This window comes from Arachis ipaensis, chromosome B5, assembly GCF_059453495.1.
Source record: "Arachis ipaensis isolate K30076 ecotype BB chromosome B5, ASM5945349v1, whole genome shotgun sequence".
Lineage (NCBI taxonomy): Eukaryota > Viridiplantae > Streptophyta > Magnoliopsida > Fabales > Fabaceae > Arachis > Arachis ipaensis.
This window is the reverse complement of record NC_142440.1, coordinates 114,116,510-114,141,962: the sequence shown is the minus strand read 5'-3', so window position 1 is coordinate 114,141,962 and position 25,453 is coordinate 114,116,510. Positions and strand designations below refer to the sequence as shown.

Sequence of the window (25,453 nt, the reverse complement as noted above, 5' to 3'; positions counted from 1 at the left end):
GAGGGAAGCTCCTTATTGACCACTGAACATCCCAGGAGGTCTTCCTCCTTGGGATTCACGCCTTCCACTCCCCTTGTAGGTTCGGCCATGGTGCTTATGTCAATGGCCTTGCACTCTCCTTTTGGGTTCTCTTCTGTATTGCTTGGGAGAGTACTGGGAGGGATTTCAGTGATCCTTTTACTCAGCTGGCCCACTTGTGCTTCCAGATTTCTAATGGAAGATCTTGTTTCATTTATGAAACTTACAGTGGCCTTAGACAGATCAGAGACTAAGTTTGCCAGATTAGAAGTATTTTGTTCAGAGTTCTCTGTCTGTTGCTGAGTGGATGATGGAAAAGGTTTATTATTGTTAAACCTGTTTCTTCCACCATTATTAAAGCCTTGTTGAGGCTTTTGATCCTTCCATGAGAAATTTGGATGATTTCTCCATGATGGGTTATAGGTGTTTCCATAAGGTTCACCTAAGTAATTCACCTCTGCTATTGTAGGGTTCTCAGGATCATAAGCTTCTTCTTCAGAAGATGCCTCTTGAGTACTGTTGGATGCAGCTTGCATTCCATGCAGACTCTGAGAAATCATATTGACTTGCTGAGTCAATATTTTATTCTGAGCCAATATGGCATTCAGAGTATCAACTTCAAGAACTCCCTTCTTCATAGGCGTCCTATTATTCATAGGATTCCTTTTAGAAGTGTACATGAACTGGTTATTAGCAACCATGTCAATGAGTTCTTGAGCTTCTGCAGGCGTTTTCTTTAGGTGAATGGATCCACCTGCAGAAGTGTCCAGTGACATCTTTGATAGCTCAGATAAACCATCATAGAATATATCCAGGATGGTCCATTCTGAAAGCATGTCAGAAGGACACTTTTTGGTCAACTGTTTGTATCTTTCCCAAGCTTCATAGAGGGATTCACCTTCTTTCTGTCTGAAGGTTTGAACATCAGCTCTAAGCTTGCTCAGCTTTTGAGGAGGAAAGTACTTGGCTAAGAAAGCCATGACCAGCTTATCCCAAGAGTTCAGGCTGTCTTTGGGTTGAGAATCCAACCATAATCTAGCTCTGTCTCTTACAGCAAAAGGGAAAAGCATGAGCCTGTAGACTTCAGGATCTACTCCATTAGTCTTAACAGTATCACATATCTGCAAGAATTCAGTTAAGAACTGAAAAGGATCTTCAGATGGAAGTCCATGAAACTTGCAGTTCTGCTGCATCAGAGAAACTAATTGAGGTTTCAGCTCAAAGTTGTTTGCTCTAATGGCAGGAATGGAGATGCTTCTTCCATGTAAATTGGAGTTAGGTGCAGTAAAGTCACCAAGCATCTTCCTTACATTATTATTATTTTCGGCTGCCATCACCTCTTCCTGTTCGAAAATTTCTGAAAGGTTATCACTAGATTGTTGTATTTTAGCTTCTCTTAGTTTCCTCTTGAGAGTCCTATCAGGTTCTGGATCTGCTTCCACAAGAATGTTCTTATCCTTGCTCCTGCTCATATGACAAAGAAGAGGGCACAGAAAAATAATAATAATAATAGAGATCCTTTATACCACAGTATAGGGATCCCTTTGTGAGTGGAAGAAAAGAGGGAAACAAAGAGTGTGATGTAAAGAAAGAAACACAACTGTGAGGTTGGAAGAGATGTGAGATGAGATGTTAGTAGATGAATAAATAAATAGAATAAGATGGGAGAGGGAGAATTTTCGAAAAATATTTTTGAAAAAGAGTTAGTGATTTTCAAAAATGGTTTTTGAAAAGTGTTAGTATTTTTCGAAAATTTTTAAAATCAAAAATAAAAAATAAGAATAATTAGTTAATTAAAAAGAAATTTTTGAAAAAGAGGGAAGATATTTTCGAAAATTAGAGAGAGAGAGTTAGTTAGGTAGTTTTGAAAAAGTTAAGAAACAAACAAAAAGTTAGTTAGTTAATTGAAACAAATTTTGAAAAGATAAGAAGTTAGGAGGTTAGAAAAGATATTTTGAAACCAACTTTTTGAAAAAGGTAAGATAAGAAGATATTTTAGAAAGATATGATAGGAATTAGTTTTGAAAAAGATTTGATTTTTAAAATCACAATTAATGACTTGATTCACAAGAAATCGCAAGATATGATTCTAGAACTCAAAGTTTGAATCTTTCTTAACAAGCAAGTAACAAACTTGAAATTTTTGAATCAAAACATTAATTGATTATGTTATTTTCGAAAATTTGATATAAAAATAAGAAAAAGATTTTTGAAAAATATTTTTGGAATTTTCGAAAATAACTAAAAATTTTGAAAAAGATTTAATTTTTGAAAAAGATTTTGAAAAAGATAAGATTTTCAAATTGAAAATTTGATTTGACTCATAAGAAACAACTTGATTTTAAAAATTTTTGAAAAAGTCAACTCAAATTTTCGAATTTGATGAGAGAGAAAAAGGGAAAGATATTTTTTTGATTTTTGAATTTTTAATGAAGAGAGAGAAAAACAAGAAAAATGATGCAATGCATGAGAATTTTAGATCAAAACCATGAATGCATGCATGAATGATATGAATGTCAAGATGAACACCAAGAACACTTTGAATATCAAGATGAACATCAAGAACATATTTTTGAAAAATTTTTGATGCAAAGAAAACATGTAAGACACCAAACTTAGAAATCTTTCATGTTTAGACTCTAAGAAACGAAAAATGCACATGTAAAACAAGAAAAGACACAAAACATGAAATCATCAAGATCAAATAAGAAGACTTACCAAGAACAACTTGAAGATCATGATGAACAGTATGAATGCATGGAAATTTTCGAAAAAATGCAAGATGCACATGCAGTTGACACCAAACTTATGATATGACTCAAGACTCAAACAAGAAACAGAAAAATATTTTTGATTTTTATGATTTTCTAATTTTTTTGGATTTTTTTTCGAAAATTATATGAAAAAGAAAAAAAATAAGGATTCCAAAATTTTTAACATGAATTCCAGGAATCTTGCATTCTTAGTCTAAAGCTTCAGTCCAGGAATTAGACATGGCTCACTAGCCAGCCAAGCTTTCAATGAAAGCTCCGGTCCAAAACACTAGACATGGCCAATGGCCAGCCAAGCTTCAGCATGTAATTATTCTTAATCTATGGAGCTTGAATTAACATAGAGCTCAGATTAGGTAATTTTCTTTTTGTTTTATTTTCAAAAATATTTCTAAAATTTTCTCATCTGTTTTCGAAATAAAAATAAAAATGTTTTCAAAAATTTTTATTCAAAATTTTTAAGAATGAATTCTAGTGTTTCATGAAGCATGTTGAAGCCTGGCTGGCTGTAAAGCCATGTCTATTCCTTTGGGAATGAGTATGTCAGGCATGTCATATCTGAATTATATGCTAAAGCTTGGCTGGCCATTGGCCATGTCTAGTGTTTTGGACCGGAGCCTTCATTGAAAGCTTGGCTGGCTAGTGAGCCATGTCTAATTCCTGGACTGAAGCTTTAGACTAAGAATGCAAGATTCCTGGAATTCATATTAAAAATTTTGGAATCCTTATTTTTCTTTTTCATATAATTTTTGAAAAAATCCAAAAAAATTAGAAAATCATAAAAATCAAAAATATTTTTCTGTTTCTTGTTTGAGTCTTGAGTCATGTTATAAGTTTGGTGTCACTTGCATGTGCATCTTGCATTTTTCGAAAATTTCATGCATTCATAGTGTTCTTCATGATCTTCAAGTTGTTCTTGGTAAGTCTTCTTGTTTGATCTTGATGATTTTTTGTTTTGTGTTGTACAGTGTTTTTCATATGCATTCTTGAATTCTTAGTGTCTAAGCATTAAAGAATTCTAAGTTTGGTGTCTTGCATGTTTTCTTTGCATTAAAAATTTTTCAAAAATATGTTCTTGATGTTCATCATGACATTCAAAGTGTTCTTGGTGTTCATCTTGACATTCATAGCATTCTTGCATGCATTCATTGTTTTGATCTAAAAATTTCATGCATTGCATATTTTTAATGTTTTTCTCTTGCATCATAAAAATTCAAAAATCAAAAAAATATCTTTCCCATTTTCTCTCATAAAATTCAAAAATTTGGATTGACTTTTTCAAAAATTTTTAAAATCAAATTGTTTCTCATGAGTCAAATCAAATTTTCAATTTGAAAATCTTATCTTTTTCAAAATCTTTTTCAAAAATCAAATCTTTTTCAAAATTCTTAGTTATTTTCGAAAATTCCAAAAATATTTTTCAAAAATCTTTTTCTTATTTTTTATACCAAATTTTCGAAAATAACATAATCAATTAATATTTTGATTCAAAAATTTGAAGTTTGTTACTTGCTTGTTAAGAAAGATTCAAACTTTAAATTCTAGAATCATATCTTGTGATTTCTTGTGAATCAAGTCATTAATTGAGATTTTAAAAATCAAATCTTTTTCAAAATTAGTTTCTAAAATATCTTCTTATCTTATCTTTTTCAAAAATATCTTTTCAAAATATCTTTTCTAACTTCCTAACTTCTTATCTTTTCAAAATTTGTTTCAACTAACTAACTAACTTTTTGTTTGTTTCTTATCTTTTTCAAAACCACCTAACTAACTCTCTCTCTAATTTTCGAAAATATCTTCCCCCCTTTTTTCAAAATTTCTTTTTAATTAATTAATTATTTTAATTTCTAATTTTAATTTTCGAAAACTACTAACCTTTTTCAAAAATTATTTTCAAAAATCACTAACCCTTTTTCAAAAATAATTTTCGAAAAATTCTCTCTCTCTCATCTTATTCTATTTATTTATTCATCTACTAACATCTCATCTCACATCTCTGCCATCCTCACAATTGTGTTTCTTTCTTTACATCACACTCTTTCTCCCCCTCTTTTCTTCCACTCACAAAGGGATCCCTATACTGTGGTATAAAGGATCCATATTATTATTATTATTTTTTCTTTGCCCTCTTCTTTGTCATATGAGCAGGAGCAAGGATAAGAACATTCTTGTGGAAGCAGATCCAGAACCTGAAAGAACTCTAAAAAGGAAACTAAGAGAAGCTAAAATACAACAATCCAGAGATAACCTTTCAGAAACTTTCAAACAGGCAGAGGAGATGGCAGCCGAAAATAATAATAATGTAAGGAAGATGCTTGGTGACTTTACTGCACCTAATTCCAATTTACATGGAAGAAGCATCTCCATTCCTGCCATTGGAGCAAACAACTTTGAGCTGAAATCTCAATTAGTTTCTCTGATGCAGCAGAACTGCAAGTTTCATGGACTTCCATCTGAAGATCCTTTTCAGTTCTTAACTGAATTCTTGCAGATATGTGATACTGTTAAGACTAATGGAGTAGATCCTGAAGTCTACAGGCTCATGCTTTTCCCTTTTGCTGTAAGAGACAGAGCTAGATTGTGATTGGATTCTCAACCCAAAGACAGCCTGAACTCTTGGGATCAGCTGGTCACGGCTTTCTTAGCCAAGTACTTTCCTCCTCAAAAGTTGAGCAAGCTTAGAGATGATGTTCAAACCTTCAGACAGAAAGAAGGTGAATCCCTCTATGAAGCTTGGGAAAGATACAAGTAGTTGACCAAAAAGTGTCCTTCTGACATGCTTTCAGAATGGACCATCCTGGATATATTCTATGATGGTTTATCTGAGCTATCAAAGATGTCACTGGACACTTCTGCAGGTGGATCCATTCACCTAAAGAAAACGCCTGCAGAAGCTCAAGAACTCATTGACATAGTTGCTAATAACCAGTTCATGTACACTTCTGAAAGGAATCCTGTGAGTAATGGGACGCCTATGAAGAAGGGAGTTCTTGAAGTTGATACTCTGAATGCCATATTGGCTCAGAATAAAATATTGACTCAGCAAGTCAATATGATCTCTCAGAGTCTGCATGGAATGCAAGCTGCATCCAACAGTACTCAAAAGGCTTCTTATGAAGAAGAAGCTTATGATCCTGAGAACCCTGCAATAGCAGAGGTGAATTACTTAGGTGAACCTTATGGAAACACCTATAACTCATCATGGAGAAATCATCCAAATTTCTCATGGAAGGATCAAAAGCCTTAACAAGGCTTTAATAATGGTGGAAGAAACAGGTTTAGCAATAGCAAGCCTTTTCCATCATCCACTCAGCAACAGACAGAGAACTCTGAACAAAATACTTCTAATTTAGCAAACTTAGTCTCTGATCTATCTAAGGCCACTGTGAGTTTCATGAATGAAACCAGGTCTTCCATTAGAAATTTGGAAGCACAAGTGGGCCAGCTGAGTAAAAGGATCACTAAAATCCCTCCAAGTACTCTCCCAAGCAATACAGAAGAGAATCCAAAAGGAGAGTGCAAGGCCATTGACATAAGCACCATGGACGAACCTATGAGGAGAGGAGAAGACGTGAATCCCAAGGAGGAAGACCTCCTGGGACGTCCAGTGGTCAATAAGGAGCTTCCCTCTGAGGAACCAAAGGATTCTGAGGCTCATCTAGAGACCATAAAGATTCCATTGAACCTCCTTATACCCTTCATGAGCTCTGATGAGTATTCCTCTTCTGAAGAGAATGAGGATGTTACTGAAGAGCAAACTGCCAAGTTTCTTGGTGCAATCATGAAGCTGAATGCCAAATTATTTGGCATTGATACTTGGGAAGTTGAACCTCCCTTATTTATCAATGAACTAAGTGATCTGGATCAACTGACATTGCCTCAGAAGAGACAGGATCCTGGAAAGTTCATAATACCCTGTACCATAGGCACCATGATCTTTAAGGCTCTGTGTGACCTTGGTTCAAGAATAAACCTCATGCCCCTCTCTGTAATAGAGAAACTGGGAATCTATGGGGTGCAAGCTGCTAGAATCTCATTAGAGATGGCAGACAACTCAAGAAAATAGGCTTATGGACAAGTAGAGGATGTGCTAGTAAAGGTTGAGGGCCTTTACATCCCTACTGATTTCATAGTCCTGGATACTGGAAAGGAAGAGGATGAATCCATCATCCTAGGAAGACCTTTCCTGGCCACAGCAAGAGCTGTGATTGATGTTGACAGAGGTGAAATAGTCCTTCAATGGAATGAGGACTCCCTTGTGTTTAAAACTCAAGGATCTCCCTCTGCAACCATAGAGAGGAAGCAGAAAAAGCTTCTCTCAAAGCAGAGTCAACCAGAGCCCCCACAGTCAAACTCTAAGTTTGGTGTTGGGAGGCCACAACCAAACTCTAAGTTTGGTGTTGAACTCCCATATCCAAACTCTAAGTTTGGTGTTGGAGAGTCTCAACAAAGCTCTGCACATCTGTGAGGCTCCATGAGAGCCCACTGTCAAGCTATTGACATTAAAGAAGCGCTTGTTGGGAGGCAACCCAATTTCTATTTATCTAACTATATTTTTCTTAATTATATGTCTTTATAGGTTCATGATCATGTGGAGTCACAAAATAAATAAAAAATTGAAAACGGAATCACAAACAGCAAAAGAAAAATCACACCCTGGAGGAGCATCTGCTTGGCGTTCAAACGCCAGAACAGAGCATGGTTCTGGCGCTGAACGCCCAGAATGGGCAGCATCCTGGCGCTGAATGCCCAGAACAAGCATGGTTCTGGCGTTCAACGCCAGAAATGGCAGCAAATGGGCGTTGAACGCCCAAAATGGGCACCAACCTGGCGCTGAACGCCCAGAGTTGTGTGCAAAGGCATTTTACATGCCTAATTTGGTGCAGGGATGTAAATGCCTTGACACCTCAGGATCTGTGGACCCCACAGGATCCCCACCTACCTCATCATCTCTCTTTCCATTCATGATCATCCCTTCTGTTTTCCATTTACCACTCACATCCATACACCCACTACCTTCAAAATACAACATCTCTCTCCTACCCAATCCCACCCATATGGCCGAATACACACATCCATCCATCTCCTCCATATCTTCTTCTTCTTCTTCTATTCTTTCTTCTTTTGCTCGAGGGCGAGCAACATTGTAAGTTTGGTGTGGTAAAAAGCATAGCTTTTTTGTTTTTTTTTCCATAACCATTGATGGCACCTAAGGCCAGAGAAACCTCTAGAAAGAGGAAAGGGAAGACAAAAGCTTCCATCAAGGTCTATAGCTCAGTGGTAGAACATTTGACTGCAAATCAAGAGATCCCTGAGATACCTCAGGGGAGACATTTTCTTCCACACAATTATTGGAAGCAACAAAGGGTGGAACATCAAGAGTACTCCGTCATCCTTCATGAAATTAGAGAAGATCAAAAAGCAATGAGGGAGGAGCAACAAAGACAAGGAAGAGACATAGAAGAGCTCAAGGACATCATTGGTTCCTCTAGAAGGAAACGCCACCATCACTAAGGTGGATTCATTCCTTGTTCTTATTTCTTCTATTTTTCGTTTTCTATGTTATGTGCTTATCTGTGTTTGTGTCTTCATTACATGATCATTAGTAGTTAGTAACTATGTCTTAAAGTTATGAATGTCCTATGAATCCATCACCTCTCTTAAATGAAAAATGTTTTAATTCAAAAGAACAAGAAGTACATGAGTTTCAAATTTATCCTTGAACTTAGCTTAATTATATTGATGTGGTGACAATGCTTCTTATTTTCTGAATGAATGCCTGAACAGTGCATATGTCTTTTGAAGTTGTTGTTTAAGAAAGTTAAATATGTTGGCTCTTGAAAGAATGATGACAAGGAGACATGTTATTTGATAATCTGAAAAATCATAAAAATGTTTCTTGAAGCAAGAAAAAGCAGCAAAGAACAAAGCTTGCAGAAAAAAAACGAAGAAAAAAATAGGCGAAAAAAATAGAAAGAAAAAGAAAAAGCAAGCAGAAAAAGCCAATAACCCTGAAACCCAAAAGGCAAGGGTGAATAAAAAGGATCCCAAGGCTTTGAGCATCAGTGGATAGGAGGGCCTAAAGGAATAAAATCCTGGTCTAAGCGGCTAAACCAAGCTGTCCCTAACCATGTGCTTGTGGCGTGTAGGTGTCAAGTGAAAACTTGAGACTGAGCGGTTAAAGTCAAGGTCCAAAGCAAAAGAAGAGTGTGCTTAAGAACCTTGGACACCTCTAATTAGGGACTTTAGCAAAGCTGAGTCACAATCTGAAAAGGTTCACCCAATTATGTGTCTGTGGCATTTATGTATCCGGTGGTAATACTGGAAAACAAAGTGCTTAGGGCCACGGCCAAGACTCATAAAGAAGCTGTGTTCAAGAATCATCATACTGAACTAGGAGAATCAATAACACTATCTGAACTCTGAGTTCCTATAGATGCCAATCATTCTGAACCTCAATGGATAGAGTGAGATGCCAAAACTATTCAAGAGGCAAAAAAAGCTATAAGTCCCGCTCATTTGATTGAAGCTATGTTTCATTGATAGTTTGGAATTTATAGTATATTCTCTTCTTTTTATCCTATTTGATTTTTAGTTGCTTGGGGACAAGCAACAATTTAAGTTTGGTGTTGTGATGAGCGGATAATTTATACGCTTTTTGACATTGTTTTTAGTATGTTTTTAGTAGGATCTAGTTACTTTTAGGGATGTTTTCATTAGTTTTTATGTTAAATTCACATTTCTGGACTTTACTATGAGTTTGTTTGTTTTTCTGTGATTTCAGGTATTTTCTGGCTGAAATTGAGGGACTTGAGCAGAAATCAGATTCAGAGGTTGAAAAAAGGACTGCTGATGCTGTTGGATTCTGACCTCCCTGCACTCAAAGTGGATTTTCTAGAGCTACAGAATTCGAAATGGTGCACTTCCAATTCCGTTGGAAAGTGGACATCCAAGGATTTCCAGCAATATATAATAGTCTATATTTTGGCCAAGAATAGATGACGTAAACTGGCGTTCAACGCCAGCTTTCTACCCAAATCTGGCGTCCAGCGCCAGAAAAGGAGCCAAAACCAGAGTTGAACGCCCAAACTGGCACAAAAGCTGGCGTTCAACTCCAAGAAGGACCTCTACATGTGCAACACTCAAGCTCAGCCCAAACACACACCAAGTGGGCCCAGGAAGTGGATTTATGCATCAATTACTTACTCATGTAAACCCTAGTAGCTAGTTTATTATAAATAGGACCCTTTACTATTGTATTAGACATCGGGGGGATTACCTTATGATCCTTTGATCACGTTTTGGGGGCTGGCCATCTCGGCCATGCCTGGACCTTTCACTTATGTATTTTTAACGGTAGAGTTTCTACACTCCATAGATTAAGGTGTGGAGCTCTGCTGTTCCTCAAAGATTAATGCAAAGTACTACTGTTTTCTATTCAACTCATCTTATTTCGCTTCTAAGATATCCATTCGCACCCAAGAACGTGATGAAGGTGATGATTATGTGTGACGCTCATCACCATTCTCCCCTATGAACACGTGCCTGACAAACACCTCCGTTCTACATGAAATAAGCTAGAATGAATATCTCTTAGATCTCCTAACCGGAATCTTCGTGGCGTAAGCTAGAATGATGGCAGCATTCAAGAGAATCCGGAAGGTCTAAACCTTGTCTGTGGTATTCCGAGTAGGATTCAATGATTGAATGACTGTGACGAGCTCCTAACTCGCGATTGCAGGGCGTTAGTGACAGACGCAAAAGGATAGTAAATCCTATTCCAGCATGATCGAGAACCGACAGATGAATAGCCGTGCCGTGACAGGGTGCGTGAGCATATTATTCACTGAGAGGATAAGATGAAGCCATTGGCAAGGGTGATGCCTCCAGACGATTAGCCGTGCCGTGACAGGGCATTGGATCATTTTCCCGAGAGATGACCGAAAGTAGCCATTGACAGTGCTGATGTATCACATAAAGCCAGCCATGGAAAGGAGTAAGACTAATTGGATGAAGATAGCAGGAAAGCAGAGGTTCAGAGGAACGAAAAGCATCTCCATTCGCTTATCTGAAATTCCTACCAATGATTTACATAAGTACCTCTATCCCTATGTGATGAGCGGATATTTTACACGCTTTTTGGAGTTAATTTCATATAGTTTTGAGTATGTTTTAGTTAGTTTTTAGGAAAAATTCATATTTCTGGACTTTACTATGAGTTGTGTGTTTTTCTGTAATTTCAGGTATTTTTCTGGCTGAAATTGAGGGAGCTGAGCAAAAATCTGATTCAGGCTGAAAAAGGACTGCTGATGCTGTTGGATTCTGACCTCCCTGCACTCAAAGTGGATTTTCTAGCGCTAGAGAACTCGAAATGGCATGCTTCCAATTGCGTTGGAAAGTAGACGTCCAGGGCTTTCCAACAATATATAATAGTCCATACTTTGCACAAGGATAGACGACGTAAACTGGCGTTCAACGCCAGTTCTCTGCCCAATTCTGGCGTCCAACGCCAGAAAAGGATCAAAAGCTGGAGTTGAACGCCCAAACTGGCACAAAAACTGGCGTTCAACTCCACAAATGGCCTCTTCACGTGACTCACTTAAATCTCAGCCCCAGCACACACCAAGTGGGCCCCAGAAGTGGATCTCTGCATCATCCATCATAGTCTACTCATTTTTTGTAAACCTAGGCTACTAGTTTAGTATTTAAACAACTTTTAGAGACTTATTTTGTATCTCATGACATTTTAGATCTAAACCTTGTGTTCTCTAACGGCATGAGTCTCTAAACCCCATTGTTGGGGGTGAGGAGCTCTGCTGTGTCTCGATGAATTAATGCAAGTATTTCTGTTTTCCATTCAAACACGCTTGTTCCTATCTAAGATGTTCATTCGCGCTTAACTGTGATGGAGGTGATGATCTGTGACACTCATCACCTTCCTCAAATCATGAACGTGTGCCTGACAACCACCTCCGTTCTATATACGATTGAATGAGTATCTCTTAGATTCCTTAATCAGAATCTCCATGGTATAAGCTAGAACTGATGGCGGCATTCATGAGAATCCGGAAAGTCTAAACCTTGTCTGTGGTATTCCGAGTAGGATTCAAGGATTGAATGACTGTGGCGAGCTTCAAACTCCTGAAGGCTGGGCGTTAGTGACAGACGCAAAAGGATAGTAAATCCTATTCCAACCAGATCGAGAACCAACCGGTGATTAGCCGTGCTGTGACAGAGCGCGTGAGCGTAGTTTTCACTGGAAGGATGGAAGGTAGTCATTGACAACGGTGATCCACCAACACATAGCTTGCCATAGGAGGACGTGCGTGCGTGAACAAGAAGACAGAGGAAAGCAGAGATTCAGAAGACAAAGCATCTCCAAAACTCCAACATATTCTCCATTACTGCATAACAAGTAACCTTTAATCCATGCTCTATTGTTTATTTGCAATTCAACTGATAAACATAATTGACTTCCTGACTAAGATTTACAAGATAACCATAGATTGCTTCAAACCAACAATCTCCGTGGGATTCGACCCTTACTTACGTGAGGTATTACTTGGACGACCCAGTGCACTTGCTGGTCAGTGGTACGAGTTGTGAAAAGTGTGATTCATAATTCGTGCACCAAGTTTTTGGCGCCGTTGCCGGGGATTGTTCGTGTTTGAACAACTGACGGATTATTTTGTTGCTTAGATTAGGAAAAATTTCTTTTTTTGTTTAGAGTCTCTTATTATTGTCGTGTTAAAATTTTAGAATCCTTATTTTCTTTTTAAAAATAGTTTTCAAAAATAATTTCTCTATTAGATCCTGTGCCAAACTTTAAGTTTGGTGTTTTCTTGTTGATTTTCCTTAAAATTTTCGAAAATTTTGGTTTGGTTTTCTAAAAATTTTAAGTTTGGTGTTCTTTCTTCGTGTTCTTGAGTTTTCCTGGTGACTTGATCTTAAAATTTTTAAGTTTGGTGTTCCTTGGTGTTTTCCCCCCAAAATTTTCGAAAATAGGGAGCATTAGATCTAAAAATTTTAAATCTTGTGCTATCTTATTGTTTTTCTCATTTCTCTTAAAAATCAAAAATATCTTTTCTCTCTTTTTTAAAAACGAATTTTCGAAATATATTTCTAAAATTCAGATTTTTTATTTCAAAATTTAAAACTTTTTTTTCAAAATCATCATATCCTTTTCAAAACTTCCTAACCACTTTCTCTCTCCTCAGTTTTTCGAAAATCTTCACTCAATTTTTATTTATTCTATTTTAATTTATTTCATTTTCGAAATAAATATATAAATAAATAAATAAAAATATTTTTCCTATTTTACATCATCTCCCTTTCTCCATCATGGATCTAAGTGGAAATGAACAGTCCAGGAGGACTCTGGGGTCATATTCAAACCCCTCTACTGCTTCATATGGGAGTAGTATCTGCATACCCTCCATTGGAGTCAGTAGCTTTAAGTTGAATCCTCAGCTCATTATCATGGTGCAGTAAAGCTGCCAGTATTCCGGTCTTCCACAGGAAGAACCTACAGAGTTTCTGGCACAATTTTTACAAATTGCTGACACAGTACATGATAAAGAAATAGATCAGGATGTCTACAGACTATTACTATTTCCATTTGCTGTAAAAGATCAAGCTAAGTGGTGGTTGAATAACCAACCTAAGGCCAGCATAAAGACATGGAAACAGCTGACAGAAAAATTCCTAAATCAGTACTTTCCCCCAAAACGGATGACACAGCTAAGGCTGGACATCCAAGGCTTTAAACAAGGAGATAATGAATCTCTTTATGATGCCTGGGAGAGATACAAAGAGATGCTACGAAAATGCCCCTCTGAAATGTTTTCAGAGTGGGTTCAGTTAGACATCTTCTATTATGGGCTTGCAGAAGGAGCTCAGATGTCTCTTGATTACTCGGCTGGTGGATCTATCCACATGAGAAAGACAATTGAAGAAGCTCAAGAGCTCATTGATACAGTTGCCAGGAATCAGCATCTGTACCTAAGCAGCAACCCTTCCATGAATGAAGAGGTTAAAACAGTAACTGCTGAACTCAGTCCTGTAAAACAAGCTGCTGAATTCAATCAGCAATTGGACTTTCTAACAAAGCAGCTAGCCGAATTTAAAGACAGGTTACAAGAGATAAGGATGGCTAATATACATATGGACGAACAATTCAAGCAAACAAAGCAGCAGCTGTCAAAGCAAATAGCAGAGGAATACCAAGCAGTTCAACTAAGAAGTGGGAAAACATTAAATACCCCACCTCAAGGCAGCAAAAAGCTAAGAAATGAGCAAACCACCCAAAATTCACCTGAGGACAGTAAGAGCCCATGGAAAAATAATTCTGGCGCTAAAACGCCAGAAAATTGGTGGAAGGCTGGCGCTGAACGCCCAGACCATGGCCAAAACTGGCGTTCAACGCCAGAAATACAGCAGGACTGGCATTCAACGCCAGAAATGGGCAAGGATCTGGCATTGAACGCCCAAAATGGGCAGGATCTGGCGCTGAACGCCCAGAAAGAGCACAGTTCTAGCGTTCAGACGCCAGGAGCAGACAAGGAGCTAGCGTCCAGTTTCACTCCAGCTTCTAACTCTGGCACTCAAGTGCCAGTGAGGGATCAGACACACACAAATGCTGATAACAACCCCTCTAAAAAGGCTTCTTCAACCACTTCTGTAGGCAATAAACCTGCAGCAACTAAGGTTGAAGAATATAAAGCCAAGATACCTTATCCTCAAAAACTCCGGAAAGAGGAGCAGGATAAGCAATTTGCTCGCTTTGCAGATTACCTCAGGACTCTTGAAATAAAGATTCCATTTGCAGAAGCACTTGAGCAAATACTTTCTTATGCCAAGTTCATGAAAGAGATCTTGAGTCATAAGAAGGATTGGAGAGAAACAGAAAGAGTTCTCCTCACTGAAGAATGCAGTGCAGTCATTCTGAAGAGCTTTCCTGAAAAGCTTAAAGACCCTGGGAGCTTTCTGATACCATGCATATTAGAAGATAATTGCACCAAGACAGCTTTATGCGATCTTGGGGCAGGCATCAACCTAATACCTGCATCCACTATCAGGAAGCTTGGCTTAACTGAAGAAGTTAAACCAACCCGGATATGTCTCCAACTTGCTGATGGTTCTACTAAATACCCATCAGGCGTGATTGAGGACATGATTGTCAGAGTTGGGCCATTCGCCTTTCCCAGTGACTTTGTTGTGCTGGAAATGGAGGAGCACAAGAGTGCTACTCTCATTCTAAAAAGACCCTTCCTAGCAACTGGACGATCCCTCATTGACGTCCAACAAGGGGAAATAACCCTGAGAGTCAACGATGATGAGTTCAAGTTGAACGCTGTCAAAGCCATGCAGCATCCAGACACATCAACAGACTGCATGAAAGTTGATCTTATTGACTCTTTGGTAGAAGAGATCAACATGGCTGAGAGTCTCGAATCAGAGTTGGAAGACATCTTTAAAGATGTTCAGCTTGATTTGGAGGATTCAGGGGACATGAAAGAGCCTCTGAACTTTCTTCTGAAAGAGGAAAAACCTCCTAAACCCGAGCTCAAGCCACTACCACCATCCTTGAAATATGCATTTCTAGGAGAAGGTGACACTTTTCCAGTGATCATAAGCTCTGCTTTAAATTCACAGGAAGAGGAAGCACTTATTCAAGTGCTAAGGACACACAAGACAGCTCTTGGGTGGTCCATAGGTGACCTTAAGGGCATAAGCCCAGCTAGATGCATGCACAAAATCCTATTGGAGGATAATGCCAAACCAGTGGTTCAACCACAGAGGCGGCTAAATCCAGCCATGAAGGAAGTGGTGCAGAAAGAGGTCACCAAGTTACTAGAGGCTGGGATTATTTATCCTATTTCTGATAGCCCCTGGGTGAGCCCTGTTCAAGTCGTCCCAAAAAAGGGAGGCATGACAGTGATTCATAATGAAAAAAATGAACTGGTTCCTACAAGAACAGTTACGGGGTGGCGCATGTGTATTGACTACAGAAGGCTCAATACAGCCACCAGAAAGGATCATTTTCCTTTACCATTCATAGACCAGATGCTAGAAAGACTAGCAGGTCATGATTATTACTGCTTTTTGGATGGTTACTCAGGTTATAACCAGATTGCAGTAGATCCCCAGGACCAAGAGAAAACAGCATTCACATGTCCATCCGGAGTGTTTGCTTATAGAAGGATGCCATTTGGGCTATGTAATGCGCCTGCAACCTTCCAGAGATGCATGCTCTCTATTTTCTCTGACATGGTGGAAAAATTTCTAGAAGTCTTCATGGATGACTTCTCAGTATATGGAGACTCATTCAGCTCCTGTCTTGATCACCTGAAACTTGTTCTGAAAAGATGCCAAGAAACCAACCTAGTTTTAAACTGGGAAAAGTGTCACTTCATGGTGACTGAAGGAATTGTTCTTGGGCATAAAATCTCAAACAAGGGAATAGAGGTGGATCAAGCAAAAATAAAGGTAATTGAAAAATTACCACCACCTGCCAATGTTAAGGCAATCAGAAGCTTTCTGGGGCATGCAGGATTTTATAGGAGGTTTATAAAGGATTTTTCAAAAATCGCAAAACCTCTAAGCAATCTGCTAGCTGCTGACACGCCATTTGTGTTTGACACAAAGTGCCTGCAGGCGTTTGAAACGCTGAAAGCTAAGCTGGTCACAGCACCAGTCATTTCTACACCAGACTGGACATTACCATTTGAGCTAATGTGTGATGCCAGTGATCATGCCATTGGTGCAGTATTGGGACAGAGGCATGACAAGCTTCTGCATGTCATTTATTATGCCAGTCGCGTTCTAAATGATGCCCAGAAAAATTACACAACCACAGAAAAAGAACTACTTGCAGTGGTTTACGCCATTGACAAGTTCAGATCATACTTAGTAGGATCAAAAGTGATTGTGTATACTGACCATGCTGCTCTTAAATATCTACTCACAAAGCAGGATTCAAAACCCAGGCTCATCAGATGGGTATTGCTTCTGCAAGAGTTTGATATAGAAATAAGAGACAGAAAAGGGACAGAGAACCAAGTGGCTGATCATCTGTCCCAGATAGAGCCAGTGGAAGGGACGTCCCTCCCTTCTCTTGAGATCTCTGAGACGTTTCCTGATGAGCATTTATTCGCCATTCAGGAAGCACCATGGTTTGCCGATATTGCAAACTATAAAGCTGCAAGGTTCATACCCAAGGAGTACAACAGGATACAAAAGAAGAAATTAATTACTGATGCAAAGTACTACTTGTGGGATGAACCTAATCTCTTTAAGAGATGTGCAGACGGAATTATCCGTAGGTGTGTGCCTAGAGAAGAAGCACAGAGGATCCTGTGGCATTGCCACGGATCTCAATATGGAGGCCATTTTGGAGGTGAGCGAACAGCCACCAAGGTCCTCCAATGTGGCTTCTATTGGCCCACACTCTATAAAGATTCCCGAGAGTTTGTACGTAATTGTGATAGTTGCCAAAGAGCTGGTAACCTGCCTCATGGTTACGCCATGCCTCAACAAGGAATCTTGGAAATTGAGTTGTTTGACGTATGGGGAATTGACTTCATGGGACCTTTCCCACCATCATACTCAAACACTTATATTCTGGTGGCAGTTGACTATGTATCAAAATGGGGTGAGGCTATTGCCACACCCACCAATGATACTAAAACAGTGCTGAAGTTCCTCCAGAAACATATCTTTAGCAGGTTTGGTGTCCCTAGAGTACTAATCAGTGATGGGGGCACTCACTTCTGCAATAAACAGCTTTACTCTGCCATGGTTCGGTATGGAATTCGCCACAAGGTGGCCACTCCATATCATCCACAAACCAATGGGCAAGCTGAAGTCTCTAACAAAGAATTAAAGAGAATCCTGGAACGGACAGTAAACACCCGTAGAAAGGATTGGGCACGGAGCCTGGATGATGCTCTGTGGGCTTATAGGACAGCATTCAAGACCCCCATAGGGACATCTCCATACCAACTCGTGTATGGTAAGGCATGTCACCTGCCCGTGGAACTGGAACATAAGGCCTACTGGGCAACCAGATTCCTAAACTTTGATGCCAAATTAGCAGGAGAAAAACGATTGCTCCAGCTAAATGAGCTAGAGGAATTCAGATTCACAGCTTTCGAAAATGCCAAGCTTTATAAAGAAAAATAAAAAAAATGGCATGACAGAAAGCTGTCATCTAGAATTTTTGAACCAGGACAGAAGGTCCTATTGTTTAACTCTAGACTCAGGCTATTCCCCGGGAAACTGAAATTCCGGTGGAGGGGACCATACGTGATTACAAGTGTGTCACCATATGGTTATGTGGAGCTTCAAGATATTGATTCTGATAAGAAGTTCATTGTCAATGGACAGAGAATCAAGCATTATCTTGAAGGCAACATTGAGCAAGAATGCTCAAGGCTGAAGCTAGATTAAAAGCTCAGCAAGGTCCAGCTAAAGACAATAAAGAAGCGCTTGCTGGGAGGCAACCCAGCCATGGGGCAACAATCCTCTAAGCATTTTTGCCCTATTTCTATTTTTATCTTTATTTGTTTATATAGAGTTCATTGATAACAAGGTAAATAATCATTTACAGAAGACCTCGGCACACAAAATAGAGAAAAAGATCTCACTGGCAAGAAAACGCCAGTAAAAGTGCATTTTGGGCGTTCAACGCCCAAAATGGGCATCCACTGGGCGCTGAATGCCAGTGATGGTAGCAGCTGGGCGTTCAACGCCAGAAAGGGGCACCCACTAGGTGTTGAACGCCAGTAATGGTAGCAGCTGGGCGTTGAACGCCCAGGAGAGCAGCATTTGGGCGCTGAACGCCCAAAACAGGCAGTGTTTGGGCGTTCAAATGCCAGGACAGCAGGGAGGAGCCAAATTCATTTTTCCACACGTATTTCCATTTTAATTTCAAATTTTATGTTTCAATGCATGATTTTTACATAAACATGTTAAGAACCCTGATTTCTAAAAATCCCTCTTTCCAAATTCAATCCAAACTCTTTTCAAAACTTTTCTGAAAACAAATCTATCTTTTTCACTCAAAAATCTTTTCAACTAATCCATATCTTTTTCAAATCTCCATATTATCTTTTTCAAAATTCAGATTTATCTTTTTCAAAAATCTATCATATCTTTTCAAAATTAAACTATATCTTCTATCTTATCTTTTTTAACTTAATCTTCTTATCTTATCTTTTCCAATTTTTCGAAAAAACCACCCCCCATCCCTTTATATTTGGGTTCGACCTCCCTCCTCCTCCATCAACAATTGCACCTAGCTCCCCTTCTATCCCTCTCCTTTCTTTTCTTTTGCTTGAGGACAAGCAAACCTCTAAGTTTGGTGTGTTTATCCGAGATCACTAAGATCATGGCTCCTAAAGGAAAACAACCCACTCCAAGAGGCAAGAAAGAGAGCGTTCCAAAACCACTTTGGAATCAAGGGAAGTTCTTATCTAAAGAACATTCAGACCATTATCTTAAAGTAATGGGTCTGAGATCAGTGATCCCAGAAGTTAGATTCGATCTAAAAGAAGATGAATATCCGGAGATCCAGGAGCAAATTCGAATCAGGAACTGGGAAGTCCTAGCTAATCCTGAAACGAAAGTGGGAAGGAACATGGTCCAGGAGTTCTATGCTAATATATGGCAGACTAACAAGCAAAAACTATCTGGAACTGCCTTCTATGAATTTCGGACCATGGTCAGAGGGAAGATTGTTCATACCACCCCTGACAAGATCAGAGAGATCTTAAAGCTACCTCAGCTAAAGGATGATCCAGACTCCTTCAACAGGAGGATGATGAGAGCAGACATTGACCTGGATAAGATTCTAGAGGACATATGTATCCCTGGAGCCAGGTGGACCACCAACACAAAGGGTGTCCCAAATCAACTCAAGAGAGAGGATCTCAAACCAGTCGCCAGAGGATGGCTGGACTTCATTGGGCATTCTCTGTTGCCTACTAGCAACTGTTCTGAAGTCACAGTTAAAAGAGCAGTGATGATCCATTGCATCATGATGGGAAAGGAAGTGGAGGTTCATCAGCTGATTTCAACTGAACTCTACAAGATTGCTAACAAAAATTCAAAAGAGGCCAGGTTGGCTTATCCAAACGTGATTTCTCTGCTCTGCAAGGACACTGGAGTAAGGATGGGAATAACTGAGTATATCCTAATTGAAAAGCCAATCACCAAAGCATCAATGGAAAAACAACAAGGACAGGAGGATCCCATCAAAAAGAGAGCACAGGAATTCCTCCCAGAGATCCCTCAAGCTGAATACTGGGAGTATCTTGAGACGTCCATTACCAAGATATGGGAAGCTATGGAGCAAATAATAAAAGAACAGAAGGAACACAGTCAAATGCTGACCTATATGTTTAAAGAACAAGAGGAGCAAGGGCGTGACTTAAGGGAATTGAAGCGCCAAAAGTCTTCTCTTGTAGGACCAAGCACCCCAAGGATCAGAGGAACCCCCGTTCCCCCAGAATAAAGGTTGTTAATTTCCAATTTCTGCCTTAACTCTGTGATAGTGTCCTTATAGAAGTTTACCTTAGGAGTCATATAGTAGTAATTAGTATCTATTTTGATTTTATCTCCAATTAAGCTATAGTTTATTTTTCTCATCATCAGCAAACATGAATAAAGTAGTAGATCTTTTGAATAAGAGGCAATAAAATTTCGAGTTTTAATAAGAGAAATTCTAATTAGTTAAATGTTGTGGCAATGCTTTCTGTCTTCTGAATGAATGCTTGAACAGTGCATATGTCTTTTGAATTTGTTGCTTAAGACTGTTAAATATGTTGGCTCTTGAAAGAATGATGAACATGAGACATGTTATTGATAATATGAAAAATCATAAAAATGATTCTTGGATCAAGAAAACGCAGCAAAGAACAAAGCTTGCAGAAAAAAAAAAGCGAAAAAAAAATATAGAGAGAAAAAGAAAAAGCAAGCTGAAAAAGCCAAAAGCTCTTAAAACCAAGAGGCAAGAGCAAAGAGCCAATAGCCCTTAAAACCAAAAGGCAAGGGTAATGAAAAGGATCCCAAGGCTTTGAGCATCAGTGGATAGGAGGGCCACGAAGGAATAAAATCCTGGCCTAAGCGGCTAAACCAAGCTGTCCCTAACCATGTGCTTGTGGCGTGAAGGTGTCAAGTGAAAACTTGAGACTGAGCGGTTAAAGTCAAGGTCCAAGCAAAAAGAAGAGTGTGCTTAAGAACCCTGGACACCTCTAATTGGGGACTTTAGCAAAGCTGAGTCACAATCTGAAAAGGTTCACCCAATTATGTGTCTGTGGCATTTATGTATCCGGTGGTAATACTGGAAAACAAAGTGCTTAGGGCCACGGCCAATACTCATAAAGAAGCTGTGTTCAAGAATCATCACGTTGAACTAAGAGAATCAATAACACTATCTGAATTCTGAGTTCCTATAGATGCCAATCACTCTGAGCTTCAATGGATAAAGTGAGATGCCAAAACTGTTCAGAAGCAAAAAGCTACTAGTCCCACTCATCTAATTAGAATTTGAGCTTCAATCAAAAACTCTGAGATATTATTGCTTCTCAACCTATTAGTCTTCTATTTTATTTGTCTAGTTGCTTGAGGACAAGCAACAGTTTAAGTTTGGTGTTGTGATGAGCGGATATTTTATATGCTTTTTGGAGTTAATTTCATATAGTTTTGAGTATGTTTTAGTTAGTTTTTAGTCTATTTTCATTAGTTTTTAGGAAAAATTCTTATTTCTGGACTTTACTATGAGTTGTGTGTTTTTCTGTAATTTCAGGTATTTTTCTGGCTGAAATTGAGGGAGCTGAGCAAAAATCTGATTCAGGCTGAAAAAGGACTGCTGATGCTGTTGGATTCTGACCTCCCTGCACTCAAAGTGGATTTTCTGGAGCTACAGAACTCAAACTGGCATGCTTTCAATTGCGTTGGAAAGTAGACATCCAGGGCTTTCCCGCAATATATAATAGTCCATACTTTGCACAAGGATAGACGACGTAAACTGGTGTTCAACGCCAGTTCTCTGCCCAATTCTGGCGTCCAGCGCCAGAAAAGGATCAAAAGCTGGAGTTGAACGCCTAAACTGGCACAAAAACTGGCGTTCAACTCCACAAATGGCCTCTGTACGTGACTCACTTAAATCTCAGCCCCAGCACACACCAAGTGGGCCCCAGAAGTGGATCTCTGCATCATCCATCATAGTCTACACATTTTTTTTAAACCTAGGCTACTAGTTTAGTATTTAAACAACTTTTAGAGACTTATTTTGTATCTCATGATATTTTAGATCTAAACTTTGTGTTCTCTGACGGCATGAGTCTCTAAACCCCATTGTTGGGAGTGAGGAGCTCTGCTGTGTCTCGATGAATTAATGCAAGTATTTCTGTTTTCCATTCAAACACGCTTGTTCCTATCTAAGATGTTCATTCGCGCTTAACTGTGATGGAGGTGATGATCTGTGACACTCATCACCTTCCTCAAATCATGAACGTGTGCCTGACAACCACCTCCGTTCTATATACGATTGAATGAGTATCTCTTAGATTCCTTAATCAGAATCTCCGTGGTATAAGCTAGAACTGATGGCGGCATTCATGAGAATTCGGAAAGTCTAAACCTTGTCTGTGGTATTCCGAGTAGGATTCAAGGATTGAATGACTGTGACGAGCTTCAAACTCCTGAAGGCTGGGCGTTAGTGACAGACGCAAAAGGATAGTAAATCCTATTCCAACCAGATCGAGAACCAACCGGTGATTAGCCGTGCTGTGACAGAGCGCGTGAGCGTAGTTTTCACTGGAAGGATGGAAGGTAGCCATTGACAACGGTGATCCACCAACACATAGCTTGCCATAGGAGGACGTGCGTGCGTGAACAAGAAGATAGAGGAAAGCAGAGATTCAGAAGACAAAGCATCTCCAAAGCTCCAACATATTCTCCATTACTGCATAACAAGTAACCTTTAATCCATGCTCTATTGTTTATTTGCAATTCAACTGATAAACATAATTGACTTCCTGACTAAGATTTACAAGATAACCATAGATTGTTTCAAACCAACAATCTCCGTGGGATTCGACCCTTACTCACGTGAGGTATTACTTGGACGACCCAGTGCACTTGCTGGTCAGTGGTACGAGTTGTGAAAAGTGTGATTCATAATTCGTGCGCACGAAATTGTGATGTCCAGGCTCAAACAATCCCTGGCAACGTGAGCAACTTGGTACGCGTAATCGTGATTACACTTTAATTATGTAAAATTCATGGCTCTTTCTTTCCCTGGCAATGGCGCCAAGAACATGGTGCCAATACCATGGTTCACAACTTCGATACAACTAACCAGCAAGTGCACTGGGTCGTCCAAGTAATACCTTACGTGAGTAAGGGTCGAATCCCACAGAGATTGTTGGTATGAAGCAATCTACGGTCACCTTGCAAATCTCAGTTAGGCAGATATAAATTGATAATGGTGTTTTCGAATAATAATTAATAGAATAGGGATAGAAATACTTATGTAAATCATTGGTGAGAGTTTCAGATAAGCGAATAGAGATGCTTTCGTTCCTCTGAACCTCTACTTTCTTGCTATCTTCATCCAATCAGTCTTACTCCTTTCCATGCCTGGCTTTATGCAAGGGCATCACCGTTGTCAGTGGCTACATCCCCTCCTCTCAGTGAAAAATATGCTCACATGCTCTGTCACAGCACGGCTAATCATCTGTCGGTTCTCGATCATGCTGGAATAGGATTCACCCTCCTTTTGCGTCTGTCACTAACGCCCAGCACTCGCGAGTTTGAAGCTCGTCACAGTCATTCAATCATTGAATCCTACTCAGAATACCACAGACAAGGTTTAGACTTTCCGGATTCTCTTGAATGCTGCCATCATTCTAGCTTACGCCACAAAGATTCTGGTTAGGAGATCTAAGAGATATTCATTCTAGCTTATTTCATGTAGAACGGAAGTGTTTGTCAGGCACGTGTTCATAGGGGAGAATGGTGATGAGCGTCACACATAATCATCACCTTCATCACGTTCTTGGGTGCGAATGGATATCTTAGAAGCGAAATAAGATGAATTGAATAGAAAACGGTAGTACTTTGCATTAATCTTTGAGGAACAGCAGAGCTCCACACCTTAATCTATGGAGTGTAGAAACTCTACTGTGAAAATACATAAGTGAAAGGTCCAGGCATGCCCGAGATGGCCAGCCCTCAAATATGATCTAAGATAGCATACAACTGATCAAAGATACCTAATACAATAGTAAAAGGTCCCATTTATAATAAACTAGCTACTAGGGTTTACATGAGTAAGTAATTGATGCATAAATCCACTTCCGGGGCCCACTTGGTGTGTGCTTGGGCTGGACTTGAGTGTTGCACGTGTAGAGGTCCTTCTTGGAGTTGAACGCCAGTTTTTGTGCCAGTTTGGGCGTTCAACTCTGGTTTTGGCTCCTTTTCTGGCGCTGGACGCCAGAATTGGGCAGAGAGCTGGCGTTGAACGCCAGTTTACGTCGTCTATCCTTGGCCAAAGTATGGACTATTATATATTTCTGGAAAGCCCTGGATGTCTACTTTCCAAAGCAATTGAAAGCGCGCCATTTAGAGGTCTGTAGCTCTAGAAAATCCACTTTGAGTGCAGGGAGGTCAGAATCCAACAGCATCAGCAGTCCTTCTTCAACCTCTGAATCTGATTTCTGCTCAAGTCCCTCAATTTCAGCCAGAAAATACCTGAAATCACAGAAAAACACACAAACTCATAGTAAAGTCCAGAAATGTGAATTTAACATAAAAACTAATGAAAACATCCCTAAAAGTAACTAGATCCTACTAAAAACATACTAAAAATAATGTCAAAAAGCGTATAAATTATCCGCTCAGGAAGAGGATGAATCCATCATCCTAGGAAGACCTTTCCTGGCCACAGCAAGAGCTGTGATTGATGTTGACAGAGGTGAAATAGTCCTTCAATGAAATGAGGACTCCTTTGTGTTTAAAACTCAAGGATCTCCCTCTGCAACCATGGAGAGGAAGCAGAAAAAGCTTCTCTCAAGGTAGAGTCAACCAGAGCCCCCACAGTCAAACTCTAAGTTTGGTGTTGGGAGGCCACAACCAAACTTTAAGTTTGGTGTTGAACTCCCATATCCAAACTCTAAGTTTGGTGTTGGAGAGTCTCAACAAAGCTCTGCACATCTGTGAGGCTCCATGAGAGCCCACTGTCAAGCTATTGACATTAAAGAAGTGCTTGTTGGGAGGCAACCCAATTTCTATTTATCTAACTATATTTTTCTTAATTATATGTCTTTATAGGTTCATGATCATGTGGAGTCACAAAAAAAATAAAAAATTGAAAACGGAATCAAAAACAGCAGAAGAAAAATCACACCCTGGAGGAGCATCTGTCTGGCGTTCAAACGCCAGAACAGAGCATGGTTCTGGCGCTGAACGCCCAGAATGGGCAGCATCCTGGCGCTGAACGCCCAGAACAAGCATGGTTCTGGCGTTCAACGCCAGAAATGGCAGCAAATGGGCGTTGAACGCCCAAAATGGGCACCAACCTGGCGCTGAACGCCCAGAGTTGTGTGCAAAGGCATTTTACATGCCTAATTTGGTGCAGGGATGTAAATGCCTTGACA

The 25,453-nt window shown here is 39.4% G+C and overlaps 2 non-coding genes across 2 annotated transcripts; one reads left to right on the top strand and one right to left on the bottom strand.

The window, feature by feature from the left end:
* The first annotated feature begins 848 nt into the window (after nt 1–848).
* Nucleotides 849–956, top strand: LOC148565424 (small nucleolar RNA R71). Its single transcript, XR_015884230.1, has one exon. It is a non-coding gene; the product is annotated as a small nucleolar RNA R71 (small nucleolar RNA).
* Nucleotides 957–5,463: 4,507 nt separating this feature from the next.
* Nucleotides 5,464–5,571, bottom strand: LOC148565423 (small nucleolar RNA R71). The gene has a single exon (XR_015884677.1). It is a non-coding gene; the product is annotated as a small nucleolar RNA R71 (small nucleolar RNA).
* Nucleotides 5,572–25,453: the final 19,882 nt, after the last annotated feature.